The following is a 14,608-nucleotide window of genomic DNA, read 5'->3' as shown; positions in this document are numbered from 1 at the left end:
GATTTTCGATTAATATAACCTGCTCCAGTTCTTCGATCATAGATTTGGTGGCGTCGGAGTCGTCGGGGATGATGAAAGCTCGAGTTGTCAGAAACTCTTCCTTGTCATCCTCTATTTCCTGTTCCATCGGTTCGGTCGAGACTGGTGGCTGTGATTGCTATTTGGTTTCTCGTCTATCTTTAGTGCTCGATATTTCCGAGACCGATAGCGTAGGCATCAGTGTTACCTTATCGACCGCAAACATTTCCTTCGCAACATGTTTCTCCCAATATATTGTTTTCACGCCGTCCGACGTAGGAAATTTCATTACTTGGTGGAGGGTCGAAGGCACTGCCTTCATATTGTGGATCCAAGGTCTTCCGAGTAGGGCATTGTACCTCATATCCCCTTCGATTAGGTGGAACTTGGTATTTTGGATGGTTTCAGCTACATTCACTGGTAGAGTAATCTCCCCTTTAGTCGTTTCACTGGCCATATTGAAACCGTTCAAGACCCGAGCTGCGGGCACGACTTGATTTCGTAAATTGAGCTGCTCCACTATCCAAGATCGGATGATATTCGCAGAGCTACCGGGATCCACTAAAACACGCTTAACTTGAGCTTTGTTTAATAGAATAGAAATTACTAGAGCGTTGTTGTGAGGTTGAGAGATGACCTCGGCTTTTTCAATACCGAATGATAAAGTGCCCTCGGGTACATAACCCCAAGTTCATTTTCCCCCTGTGGCCGGTATCTTGCCGTACTTGAGCATGGGTCCCTGCGGAGTATCTACCCCACCGACGATCATATGAATGATATGCAGAGGTTCCTCTTGTTTATCACTTTTGCTGGCGTCCCTTTCTCTGAAGTGATTCCTGGCTCAGTCGCTGAGGAACTCTCGAAGGTGGCCCTCATCGAATAGGCGGGCTACCTCATCTCTTAATTGTCTGTAATCCTCGATCTTGTGGCAATGCGTTCCATGATACGTGCACATCGAATTCGGGTTTCTTTGGGAAGGGTCGGTTTGCATGGGTCTGGGCCACCTAGTATCTTTGATTCTTCCGATTGCCGATACAATGCCCGATGCATCGACGCTGAAATTGTACTCCGATAGCCGAGGTGCCTCTATAGGATCGCCATATTTATCGAAGCCACTCTTACTCATAAGCCCCCGAGAATTTTGTCCTCGATTACTCCTTCGATTGTTTCGAGCGGAATTGTGTACTGAGCCATTGTTCATTCGATCTGTGACGTATGGTTGATATCGGTCTTTGTTCGACCTTCGTTCTCTGTCGATATCCCTCTGGTTTTTAATAGCTGCCCTATTTTGGTGCATGGGTCCGGAAGTAGCTCCCAGCTGGTCGTCTTCGACCCTGAGTTTTGAGTGATATCGGTTGTGTACATCTGCCCAAGTCATTGCTGGACACTCGATCAAATTTTGCTTCAGCCATCATGATGCTATTGAACTTTGCTCGTTCAACCCTTGGGTGAAAGCTTGGACGGCCCAGTCGTCTGTGACCGATGGCAATTCCATGCGTTCTATTTGAAATCGGGACACGAACTCCCTTAGCATTTCATTACCGCTTTGCTTTACTTTGAAGAGGTCCGATTTCCTTGTTGCAACCTTTATGGCACCAGCGTGTGCCTTTACAATGAATTCGCTAACATGGCAAAAGAATCGATGGAATCTGGGGGCAAATTATGATACCAAATCATCACTCCCTTCTAGAGGGTCTCTCCAAATTTCTTCAATAACACGGATTCGATCTCGTCGTCTTCCAAATCATTACCCTTGATGGTACATGTGTAAGAGGTGACGTGTTCGTTGGGATCGGTCATATCGTTATATTTGGGAATTTCGGGCATACGTAATTTTTTGGTGATTGGTTTTGGGGCTGCACTTGAGGGAAATGGCTTTTGGATGAATTTCTTCGAATCCAGCCCTTTTATCATTGGTGGAGCTCCCGGGATCTGATCGACCCTGGAATTATATGTTTATACTTTTTTATAGTTGGCTTCGACTCGTTTTGTGAGTTCCTCGAGCTATTTGGTAATTTCGGGAGTAGTTCCCGATTCTTGCTCGTTTGACTTCACTATGGCTGGCTCCGTTCCGTAGGTGATTTCCTAAAGCGGATCGAGATTCGGCCTGCTTTGTACCTGAATTTGGCTCTGCAACTGAGTTATCGTTATTTGCTGGGCTTGTAACATCTCGAAGATCATCCGTAAGATGACTCCATTCTCCTCCACGTTATGGGCGTCTCGAGCTACAGATTGAGTACCGTCCTGAATGCTTTTTTCTGGTTCGAAACGTTGGTTCGTCTCAAGAGCCACTTTTTAATTGACATCTAGTGGTACTTCGACTCAGATTTCAGGTACTTTGACTCGAGCTTCAGTGACATTGTTAAGTGGCCTTTCGGCCCTAGGTATCAAATTGTTGGTTTCATCCTGAAGACGGACTTCGTGGTCGATAGGTAAAGCCATGAATCGAGGATTTTCCATTGCTGATTCGGAGTTGTAAACCGGTGCGTATTGCTGATTTGTATCAAACAACCACTGTTATCCTTAGCCCCACGGTGGGCGCCAAACTGTTTACCCGAAAAATCGGATATAGTTGAATTTATAAGTAGTTCTAAGGATATGTGATATAACCTGACATAAATCGTACGTAGAAGTGAAAATGTTTGGATTCTTGGCTATAGAAATGAGATACAAATTATTGAACTAGAAGAATGAGTATGTTGAGTAAAATAAGCTTAAGAGATTTATTCTTCAATAAATAGAAGTAGTCTTTTCTTACAATGTGTCCACCCCCTTGTGCTTACAAGGATTCCTCCCTTTATAGTAGAGGGATCTTACTTTATTTATAATAAAAAATATATAGTGGAGAACCCATGATGAATTATCTCTTCCTCGATTCCTGCCAAGATTCTCTCCCCTAGTGCGGTTGCAACGGCTCATGTCTGCCAGGAGTGGCCCGACCCTAAAGCAAGTGAAACACTTGCTTTAGACCCCAAAAAATTTAAGGGCCCCAAAATTACTATATCTCTATATATAATAGTATATTATTTATATAATTATCTTTTATTATTGATAAATTTTTTTATTGTCCTATTAATTTTTAATAACTCGATTTCTTCCTCTAATTAATATAACTAAAATAGTTTTCTGTCAATCTTATTTTACTATTTTACTTAATTATATTTCTCTATTCATTAGTTGTTCATGTAACTATATCTAATAATCTAACTTATTATTTATTTTCCTTACATAATTTATACTCTCTCCATTCCAATTTATATGAAAGTGTTTGACTGGACATAGAATTTATGAAATAAAGGAAGGCTTTTGAAACTTGTAATCTTAAATAAATCATAGAAATTTGTGGGCTAGAAATTATCTCATTAATAGTAAAATGAAAAATTTAAAGTTGAATTGTTACCAAATATAGAAAGGGACTTACCAAAAACAAGGAGTCACTTATGTTTTCTACGTTCTCCCATTTCAGTTGTGATGCAATCAACGTTAAATTCATTTAATTTTCTGTACTTTATAAAACTAAATTCTTATTTTTTTTAATTCCACATCCTCACATGTCTACTTTATATATATATGTTCATTAATATATATATATATATATATATATATATATATATATATATATATATATATATATATATTAAGGCCCCTTATTAAGGTTTTGCTTTAGGCCTCCGATGAGGTTGGGCCGCCCCTGATGTCTGCGAGCTCGATATTGGCTGGAGCTCGGAATTGGATCGATCCCTCGGCCTTGAGTTCGAGTTTGACATTCGGGGTGAGTGTTAATCGGTCTGTGCATCTCCGACAACAATCTCTTTTCCTTGCGGTTCGATTTGGTCATGGGCTTGATAATGATATCGAGCCGATTCCTCGATTAGTCTTGGAGCTCGAGGCTTGTATGTACTATCCCTAGAACTTGTTTCGAGCTCTCATTTCGATCACTTACCATTCGAACTCGATCAAACGTATGGAGGCCGAAATCTATTTCGACTGTATACATTGCGTCTTTGAGCTTGATCTTGAGCTTTTCCAATACACATTACTTCTCCAATATAATTTCAAGGGTCTTTGAGCTGGATCTTGAATTTGAATTTGATTTATCCATTGCGAACGCTTTGATGGTTGCCACGAATTCTATCACCAACAAGTAGCCTTGATATTGAACGTCTTGTATTTAATTTAACTTCGTTCTTGATCTTGAATACTTGAAATTTGTGTAGAAGTGCTTGAATGCGTAAACACTTGCAGTTTGCAGAGAATTGTGGCATTTGATACATGATCTCCCTTGTGTCTTCTTGTTATAACTTCCGTTGTGATCTTGATCTTGACGTATTTTTAATCCAAGGGCTTGCAGCTTGTTCTTGAATTTTCGTCTTGGTCTTTTAATCCTTAGAACACTTGAATGCTTGTAGCTTTTAGAGAAATCTGCAGCGTTTACAGTTGTGGAAGGGAAGAGTTGTGATGAGAACACACTCTTTTCGACCAATAAGATTAAAGTGTGACAAGGCCCAATTTAATTGGCCAGAACATGTCACTTGCACACGTGCCATAGTTTCATTGGCCTTTTAATTTGACTGGGAATATCTTGTCATTTTGACATGTGGCATGTTCATATTGGCTATTCCGCTTGACTTGGCATGCCACATCCTTTGACACATGGCATCATATTGGGCCTCTAGGAAGATGACGCCTTGGGCCTAATAAAATGAGCTCATTATTTGTAACTCAATTAAATGGTCTAGCCTAATTGATTTAGACCTATTTATTTAACCCATATGTATTGGACTTATATAATTAATTCAGCAATATTAGCCCATAATATTTATTTGGCATAATATATCTTGCATTTAAAATATGGTACGTACAAGTTATTTTATTGGATTTAACTTTGATAAAATTTATATGCCTACAATATATATCCACCTATATACATACGGTATTTGTCAAATGTGAACAGTATGATATTTAACACAATTGATCCTCCATCCAGTCCCCTAGAGATATTCCTGCAACAGTCATAATCCCGTCTCCTCAAATTTCTTCTTCCATTTCATCAAGTTCTTCAGACCCACCTTTTCCATTTCTATTGTAGTTCTCCAGCTTTTTTATAACCTGATGAGAAGATGCCTCTCTCCTTGAGAAATCTTTTAATCTCTTTTGCTCTTTCAACATCTCCATTCGACTGCAAGTAATCAATGCACAGAGCCCAACTATGAATATTTGGTTTCCGCAGTGGCATACTTGCCAAGATTGCTTTCTTCAATGTTTCAACTGCCTTCTCCATCTGATTGTGTGAATAATTTCTGAGCGTCGGCCAGACGATCCCATGTCCTATAGTTTGGCCTCTTCCCACTCTCCAAGAGTCTTTCTATAATAGATTCAGCCTTTCCCAATTGATCCTTTCTACAGTAAAGGGCTATGAGCAAATTTGGAATTCTAGCATCAAAATATACCTCTTTCGCTTCCAACTCGACAAATATCTTCTCTGCACCATTAGTATCATTTAACTTTTTTTTTAGAAGGTAACATATTGTATGTATTAAATGCAAAACAGTACATGGGTTGTACTGAAACCATATATACAAGTGAGCAAAAGAGAGTAAACTAGTCTACATTTCTAACAGGAACCTAATGTGTCTAAGATAGATACAGTATCCTCCGGGTAGAACTGGTTACACCAAAAACAAAAAAACTTAATACAGTTAAGTTTGATCATTTGCACTGTGTTGTTGTTGTTCTCGAAGCATCTAGAGTTCCTTTCTTTCTAAATTGTCCACCAAATGCAAGCAGGGACCATCCTCCATCTATTTTTGTTATCTGCTTCAGCTCCAGCTTCTTTCCAACTAAATAGAGCTTCAATAATCTTTTTAGGCATTGTCCAGGCTATGCCTCTGAGATTAATGAAGATCTTCCATAACTGATCAGTTATCCTACAGTGCAAAAATAGGTGACCAACTGTTTCCACTTCGTTTTCACAAAGAAAACATCTTGAGTAAAGAGTCCACTTCCTCTTGTTTATGTTTTCATGTGTGAGCACAGCTTCCGTTGCCAGTAACCATGAGAAGCATGTAACCTTAGTCTTCCAAATATGTTTCCAGGTCCAGTTGGTGACTTGAGGTCTTGGTTGGTTTATCATTTTTTAGGTTGCATTGACACTGAATTTTCCACTGCTATATCCCTGCTATCTCAATGTGTCATCTCCATTTTCAATTTCTGTGAAGTTGTCTAGTTGTTTATAGAACTCAATCATTCTATTTATCTCCCAATCATTCAAGTCTCTTCTGAGTATCAGTACCCAACCTTGAGGTGACCACATTTCAGCTATAGATCTTTGTTGGTGATGAGCTAGAACATATATGTCGGGGAATAAATCCTTCAGAGCTCCATTCCCTAGCCAATTATCATTCCAAAAGGATGTCATGCTACCACTTAGCACTCTAATAGAGACTTGTTTTTTTAAATCCGGCCATAATACCCTTATAGACCTCCAAAGACTAACTCCATAAGCCGAGTTAACTGATTTAGTCATCCAGTTGTCTTCTACTTCATATTTGGCTTTGATAACTTTCCTCCATAAACTTTGAGGGGCTTGAGAGTACCTCCATAACCACTTTAATTTGAGGGCTTTGCTGTGATTCTTCAAATTTCTAATTCCCAATCCACCTTGAGCTTTGCTGAGAATTGCCGCTTTCCACTTGACCAGATGATAGACCTTTTTCTCTTTTTTACCTTGCCACAGAAAATTCCTTCTTATTTTGTCCAGTCTTTGAATGACTCCCACAAGAATGGGAAAAGGGACATCGTATAGGTTGGCAGTGAGTCTAATACTGAGTTAATCAGAGTGAGCCTTCCTCCCATTGACAAATATCGATACTTCCATCTTGACAGCTTTTTCTCACATTTCCCCAGGATAATGTTCCATATTCCAGTAGATTTTGACTTGGTCCCCAATGGAATACCCAGATAAGTAGTAGGGAGGGTCCCAACTTCTCCCTCCAGGATCACTTCCAAATCCTCCATGTTTGTTATTTCATTGATCGGGAAGAGATGACTCTTCCTCTAATTAATGTGCAGCCCAAAAATGCCTTAAAAAGAATCAGTATAATCCTCAAAACTCTCAGTTGTTTCACTTCTGCATCACAGAAGATCAAGGTGTCATCAACATATTGAAGATGTGTAATCTCCTGATTGTTGTGACCATTCATGGATATCTCAAAGCTTTTAATTCACCCATTGAGTTTGGCTGTTTTAACCATGTTGTTTAAACCTTCCATGGCTATTATGAAAAGAAAAGGTGACAAGGGATCACCTTGCCTTAGACCTCTCTGAGCAGGAAAGAATCCTTCTGGAGAACCATTGATAATGACTGAGAATTTGACAGTAGATATGTAGAATTTTATCCATTTAATCCATTGCACTCCAAATCTCATTTGTTGTAATATGCTTAGTAAGAATTTCCAATTCACATGGTCGAATGCTTTCTCAATATCTAGCTTGCAAAGGATACCAGGCTTCTTCTGCTTCTGTCTTGGGTCTACTGCTTCATTGGCTATTAATATAGCATCCATTATTTGCCTTCCTTTTATGAATACCATTTGTTGAGAATCTACCAACTTTTCCATCACCTTCTTCAGCCTCTCAGTCAAGACTTTTGCAATAATCTTGTAAATGCTCCCTTTTAGGCTTATAGGTCTGAAGTCCATCAATTCCTTTGCACCATTCTTCTTGGGGATAAGGCAATGTAAGTTGCATTGAAACTCCTCTCAAATAAACCATGGGAATGGAAATTGTAAAACACATCCATGATGTCCAGTTTAAGCACCTCCCAACATTTAATAAAGAATCCCATTGTAAAGCCATCAGGTCTTGGTGCCTTGTCCACAACACACAACATCAAACACCCAAAACTTCTTGTTCATCAAATCTGCTTTGTAGTAAATTCTTATCTTGCTCAGTTATTGTTGGACAACTCCTAAAATTACTTGCAGGTCTCCATTCTTCAGTTTCAGTGTAGAGTTTTTTTGTAGAATTTTACTATCATATTTTTTATTCTTTGTGGTTTTGTGATTGATTCATCTTGGATCATTAAGTGATCAATGTTGTTGCATCTTTTGTGAGCATTGGCGGTCTTATGGAAGAACTTTGCATTCATATCTCATTCTCTGAGCCAAATAGTCATGGACCTTTGCCTCCATGCCACTTCTTTATTCTTCAGAAGTTCTTCATATTTCATCAGTAGTGATGCCTTCTCCATCATTTCCCCCTCAGTTAGACTTCTGACTTCTAGTATTATGTCCAGTACAACCAGTTGATTAAGAAGGTCTGATTTTTGAACCTTCAAGTTGTCTTGGCTTCTTTTGCTCCACTCTCTTAGTTTTCCTTTCAAGGCCTTCAATTTACAAGCCAGAATATAATCAGGTTTTCCTGCGAAGTCAAATGATGTCAACCAATTCTTGATTCTTTCAACAAGCCATCAGAGTTCAACCACTAATTGTCAAACTTGAAATATGACTTTGGTTGGTCCCAGTTTCCACAATGCTAAACAATAGGAATATAATCAGATGTCACTCTCTGAAGGATGGATTGTTTGATATTGCTAAAACTGTCATCCCATTCTTCAGAGATCAAGATTCTGTCAATTCTTGATGCAGTGGTGTGAGTTTTCCCTTTGTACCAAGTATAAGTACCTCCTTCTAGCTGAAGATCAATGAGACTCGTGTCCTCTATGAAGTTTGAGAATTCCACCATAGCTATGGACCTTCTCCTGCAATTTCATTTCTCCGTGGAGAATCTAACAATGTTGAAATCCCCACAAATAGCCCATGGACCCTCCATCAGACCCCTCACAACACTTATTTCCCCTCAAACCTCTTTTATTTCAATGTCACTATTAGGGGCATACATTCCTATAATATGACATTCAAAGATCTGTAACTTGCCTTCAAATCTGTAAGTCAGAGTGTATGGCCCAATCTAAATAATCTCCCATTTCCATACCCTCTTATCCCATATCATCACGATTCCACCTCTAGTACCACGGGCTTCTAAACAGGCATAACTTGCCTATCTTCCTCCCCAAATATAATTAACAATATCTTCTACATCCCCTTCAAGTTTTGTTTCTTGAAAACATATAATGTCTGCATCCAATCGATAATAGAATTCTTCACCAACCTCCTATTATCCATTTTATTTAATCCCCTCATATTCCATGTGACTAGTTTGAGCTTCATTGATAAATTAAGGCTAAACCCTTCCCCGGCTCCTATTTCCATTGCTTTTGAATTTAAGACCAAAAGAGGCCAACCCTTTCAGTTCTTGTGACCCCTTGAACCTGCTCTTCTTGATATTAATCTGTGATTCCATATTTCTTACCTTTCTGCTACTATCAATCTGCATGAGAAGTTCCATGGATTCTTCCTCATGACCCTGAAAGTCAGCTCCAAATAGTTTTCTTAGCTTGAGTAAGAGTTGACGCACCCAAATAGACGTCTCTGCTTCTTTGTCTGAGCACTCATCTTGTTGAACCAAAATTGGTTTGACTTCCTCGACTTCCTAGAGTTCCCCATAATTGCCCAATTCTACACTGTCGCAATTAATCTTTGGTTCCTCCATTACTGTAACAGACAACTCTACGCAAGAGTTTAGTGGTCTTTTTTGTTCTCTTTTGTTCGAGCTTCTTCTAACGTAGGCTGACAATTCTCACCAGTTGATTCAATTCGAGTAGGGTCTACTGATATCTTGTTATAAATAGGAGTAGAAGGGGAAGAGTTTGTTGCAACACATCCACATATGTGTCTTTGTTATCCTATTCTTCCATCATAAGTAATTTTGCATCCTTCTCTTTGAATTTTCCCCTATCTTCTTTCTCTAGCTCTTCCCTTGCTTCCGAAATTTCTGCATGCATCACTGGTTTTGAATAAGAGTGCATCTCACTTGGGATTTGTTGTATCGGCTGAATCTATCTCTGTTATGGATTAGAGAATTCAGTAGTTCAGCCAATGATATGCCTCTTATTTCTTCCATTGGCTTGCTAGGTCTGGCCCAACATTATTTTTAAGAGACTCTTCAGGTCTGGATGCAAACTCTGGCCCAAAATTATTATTAAGGGTATCTTCAAATCAGGGCTTGGGTAAAAGTCCCAATTTAGAAAAGATGTCAATTGAACCCTCTACCTGTAGGTCACATGCTCTTCCCATCTCATTCCAATAAGCTGTAACACTAGTACTTCCCACGTTATTTCTCATCTTCAAATCCCTAAAAGTACGTCTGTCAAGTACGTCCTTATAGCGTTTGATCGTTTAGTCCAGCAGGTATTTGCTTGGTCCAATTCTACGACTTCTTCCTCCACGAAAGCGACTGCTTTCTCTTCTTCTCCAGCAACCTCTTCTTTGAATGTGAAATTAGGTCAAATCTTGGTTGTCTCTCCACCCAGATAGGGATATAGAATTTATTGCCATTTCTCTCGATGACTACCTCGTTTGGTGTATTCTGACCGTCGCCTATGATTTGAATCCTTGCCCATTTTAGATGGTTCTTTAATTCAGTCTCTTCCTTCGTAGCAATCCAACCACCACACAAATCCCCAATTTCTTGGAAGACTTTTTGGGACCAAAAATGAACGTGAACACCAATAGCTCTGATCCAAATATTTTTGACTGAAGTATAATCAGAGATGTATCCAGCTATGGGGTTCCACCACTCCAAAAACAATTTAGAGTTCTTCCATCTCCATTCAGCTTGGAGTGTCTTCTCTACCATATTCCTATTAGGAAACTCGAATAGAAATAGGTCGCCCATCTTCTCATAAATGTTAACACCAAAGGTTATTTTCTAGTTAACAGAGTTCCATCTTCTAATATCTGATAGAGTGGGTTTCTCTGAGGTTTCCTTCCCCAAATACCCAACTAAACATCTATTCAGCAAACCAACATTTTTTGTTCCGGATGATTCAGAGATAATGATGTGGCCTTCCTTGGAACTGACAGCAGCTTCGCGAAGGTTTTTGGACTTCCATTTACTATCTTTAACAGCTTTAGCATAGGGGTAGTTGTCTTCAGTTGAGGCTTGACCATCTTCAAGAGGGGAGAGCATTTAATGAAGCTTTCTATCTTAAATTCAATGTCTTTCCAGCCAACATTCAAAGCTATTTCAGGTATAATTAATACCGATCTTCCTTCCCCTTGTAAGGATAAAATGCTCATGTATCTGCCATGAGCATTGTACTTTTTAGTACAAAAATATTCCGTCATGTGGTCCTTGGTTCTCCATCTCCTGACCACATTCTTCTGATCTTTCGAAGCTTCTTTTAGAATAAGGCAGATCCACTCCATGATCTTGTTGCTCATGGATGAACGTCGCATCATATTGCGGATTTTTTCCACCCATTCGTACCAAATGATCATGTCAGATGTCCATCTGGTGATATTAAAGGATTTAAATCCCGCATTGAAATAAATTCTGCTTTCCCCCATCGCCAGCAACCTCTAGCCAGGAACGAAAGAAAAAGGTTTGAATCAGTGTCACAGAAGGTGAAAACTGAATAGGGTTAAGAAAACAAAAAGGTGTTTCCGGTAGAAGATCGCTGGAAAAGGTGTTCTGCAAACCTAGGAAGTACAAGAGAGAAAATTCTCGGGAAAAGTGCCTAGGAGCATTCCTTTCTTCTTTTTTGGAAAATACTTCAGGTCCACTTATCATGGAAAGATAATTTGAACTATAGACTTTACCTCTATTCTTTAATTTCTTCCATATACGATAGACATCATTCTTATTACCCATACTAGCATAGAGGGAAAGCATTCTTTCATTAGCAAGCCTTGCATTTTTTTTCCCTTACTTAGGTGATGGCATTTTTTTAATACCTCTAAAGCCTTTTCTACATCACCAGCTTTCATGTATCCATTGGAAGCGACTGCATAAATATTTCAATCAATCAGCAGAGAATCCTCTTCCATCTTAATTAAAAGTTTCTCCATCTCCTTTACATCAGGAACAGAAGCATATGCATTTAGGCGGATAGTATAGGAGATTACATTACCACTAATTCCCTTATCTAATCTCTTGCACTAACGAGTATAGTTTCTCAAGGTCTCCCATTTTAGCATAGAGGTTCATCATAACATTGTAAGTCAGTAGATTAGCATCCCCCATATCCCTCATCTTTTGCATTGTACCTTGTGCTTTTATCAATGATTTTGTATCAGCATAGCAGTTCAAAAGAGCCCCATATACATAAGAAGATCTCAGATTATCTGGAATGCTAACGAAATACTCCTCTGCTGCTTCCAGACCATGAGCTTTTGATATCAAATCTAGTCGGACTGCCACATCTCCACGTGATATATAAATATGCTTCGAGTTGTTAATCCATTCATAAATCTGACACAAAAATAAGAAGCAGAAAATGAATCTCTGACTCAACATAGAAACAAGGGGGAAAAACAAAAAGTTTTGCTGGAACCTAGACCAATATGGCACTTAACTTTTGAAGTGAGTACAGCCATGGCTGAAACAAATCTAGTTATTCAATCCTCAGTTGCATGCTTGAATTTTATTTTTCTTTTTAAAGTATTATTTTATGTTGCATAGTTTGCTTCAAATTATTAAGAATGTCTTTACGTTAGTGTCAATGAATTTCATTGCCAAGGCATTATATATTGAGTCAATGATCATGAAGTAAACACTCATCGTTCGTTTGGTACGAGTGATAAGGGATAATTAATCTCACGATTAAATTTGGGATGAGTTTATCCCACGTTTAGGTGGACTAAAATTATGGTATAACTAATCCCAGAATTAGTTATCCTGGAATTGTAGTATTTTTTTATCCCTATATGAGAGTGAGGTAACAATCCCGGGATAACTAATCCCGAGATAATTAATCATGGAATAGCTTATTTCCCAACCAAACGACCCCTATTTAGACTACTTTTAGTTCACTTCACACGCAAATCTTAAATATTGGGGATCTTTTTCATCTTTTCAGCTGATTGCTGGGATAAATTTATGCCTACTAAGATAAAATTGTTATGTCAGAAAATTTTACCTTTTTTCTGGTGTTAAATAATTAAAGGAATCATATCAGTGTAAAAAGCTAAGCCAATATATTAAATATTATCCTAAGAGTTGTCTCATAGAGTAAACTTGTGCAGTTCCTGTTTTATTATGTTGGTTTAGCCGTTTAGTTAAGACAAAAGTATGGTTCGTCTCATGTCACTCCAGGAGACAGGTGGCGACATGAGGTTGGTTGGTGTTTGTCTCTACACCAAGATCAGCTAAGGAACTTCCATGGAAAAAAGAATTTAAGCTTGGGCGGGTTATTAAAAATGAGTTGATTCAAGTATTTCATATTCTCACTATACAATCTAAATAATTCAAAATTGAAACATAGAAATGACATCGAGTAGCCACTTGTAGCACCCTTACTTAAATCATATATCTAGTTTTAAAATTAATTAAAATTTAGCTAGCTTTGGCTACTTCAGACTGAACCTCTTGTTGTTGTTGTTGTTGCTGCTGCTTCTTAGCTACGGTTCTAAAGTTGCGCTCTGCAAAAGCCTAATTTCATATTAGAAGGTCTGAAGTTTGAAGACCAAAATTCAAATTCAGACATATGGGTCTGAAGTTGGGCTCTAACTTCAAATCCCAGGTCTAAACTTGAAAGTTCAACTTGAGATCTGAAGTTAAGCTGTGGCAGACTCCAACTTCAGACCCTCAATTTCAACTTTACACTTGCATGTTTGAAGTTGATTCTGAGGTGACTAAATTTTAAAAAAATTGTAAATTTTGGTCATTCTTTAAATAGGGTCCTAAAACGATTTGTGCACTTCGCCCAAATTGAACTAAGAAAGGTCCCTAGGGCTCAGGGACATCACTACCCCTTTAAAAATTGGGATATTTTCGTCCCTATACAATATTTGAAATTTATTTACCAAAATTGTTCTAGTTTTGTATATTATCCGTCCTAAACAAGTTTTTCTTACAATTTATATACAACTCATTATTAGTGCCTTAATTTGAGAGATTCAGTTACACTTTTTTTTATTTTTTCTCTCCTCTCCTCTTTCCCTATCATATTTCCACATTACACGTAGCTGGGGATATACTAATTACTAACGTTCTGAAATTCATAGAATTTTAGAAAATTAAAGCATACCAACAAAAAAACGAGCAAACGTATTTAAAGCTCCATTACGTCGCTTTAACCATTTTTGAATTCTTACCCAGACTACCCCAACTTCAATATAAGAGATTCTAGATAAGTTACATTGTCATGTGTTTTATGGAAATTTTAGCCTTTTGCATTATGTCATAGTGGGACAACAAGGACTGGTATAGATGTTGACTCAATAAATTTTGAAGGTATTTTACTCTCCACCATTGACAACCATTAAAAAGCTTTGAAGCTTTAAATTCGAATTTGGGTTTTCGAAAATCATTATTTGTTTGGATTGGGTGTTGTTGCAAATAATTAGGAATATTGTTTGGAGTTTATATCTCAATTTTGAGGGTGTTTGGTGAAGATTAGACTTGATTTTGGCTGAATTTATGATTGAAACTCGAAGAAGAAGACGAACACATGACATATAATATA

At 38.2% G+C, this 14,608-nt stretch overlaps 1 long non-coding RNA gene and 1 pseudogene across 1 annotated transcript in view; both read right to left on the bottom strand.

Annotated features, from left to right (window-relative positions):
* Window positions 1-5,088: 5,088 nt before the first annotated feature.
* The window catches only part of LOC108943697 (uncharacterized), a 51,281-nt gene continuing 41,761 nt past the window's right edge, over window positions 5,089-14,608 (bottom strand). The window contains exon 2 of the long non-coding RNA XR_011408380.1: window positions 5,089-5,468. This is a non-coding gene — a long non-coding RNA (uncharacterized lncRNA). The remainder of the gene's footprint in view (window positions 5,469-14,608) is intronic.
* LOC104100190 (pentatricopeptide repeat-containing protein At2g20710, mitochondrial-like) lies at window positions 11,701-12,755 on the bottom strand (annotated as a pseudogene).

This window comes from Nicotiana tomentosiformis, chromosome 6, assembly GCF_000390325.3.
Source record: "Nicotiana tomentosiformis chromosome 6, ASM39032v3, whole genome shotgun sequence".
Classification (NCBI taxonomy): Eukaryota; Viridiplantae; Streptophyta; class Magnoliopsida; order Solanales; family Solanaceae; genus Nicotiana; species Nicotiana tomentosiformis.
The sequence above is the reverse complement of the archived record's forward strand: the minus strand, read 5'-3'. Positions and strand labels throughout refer to the sequence as shown.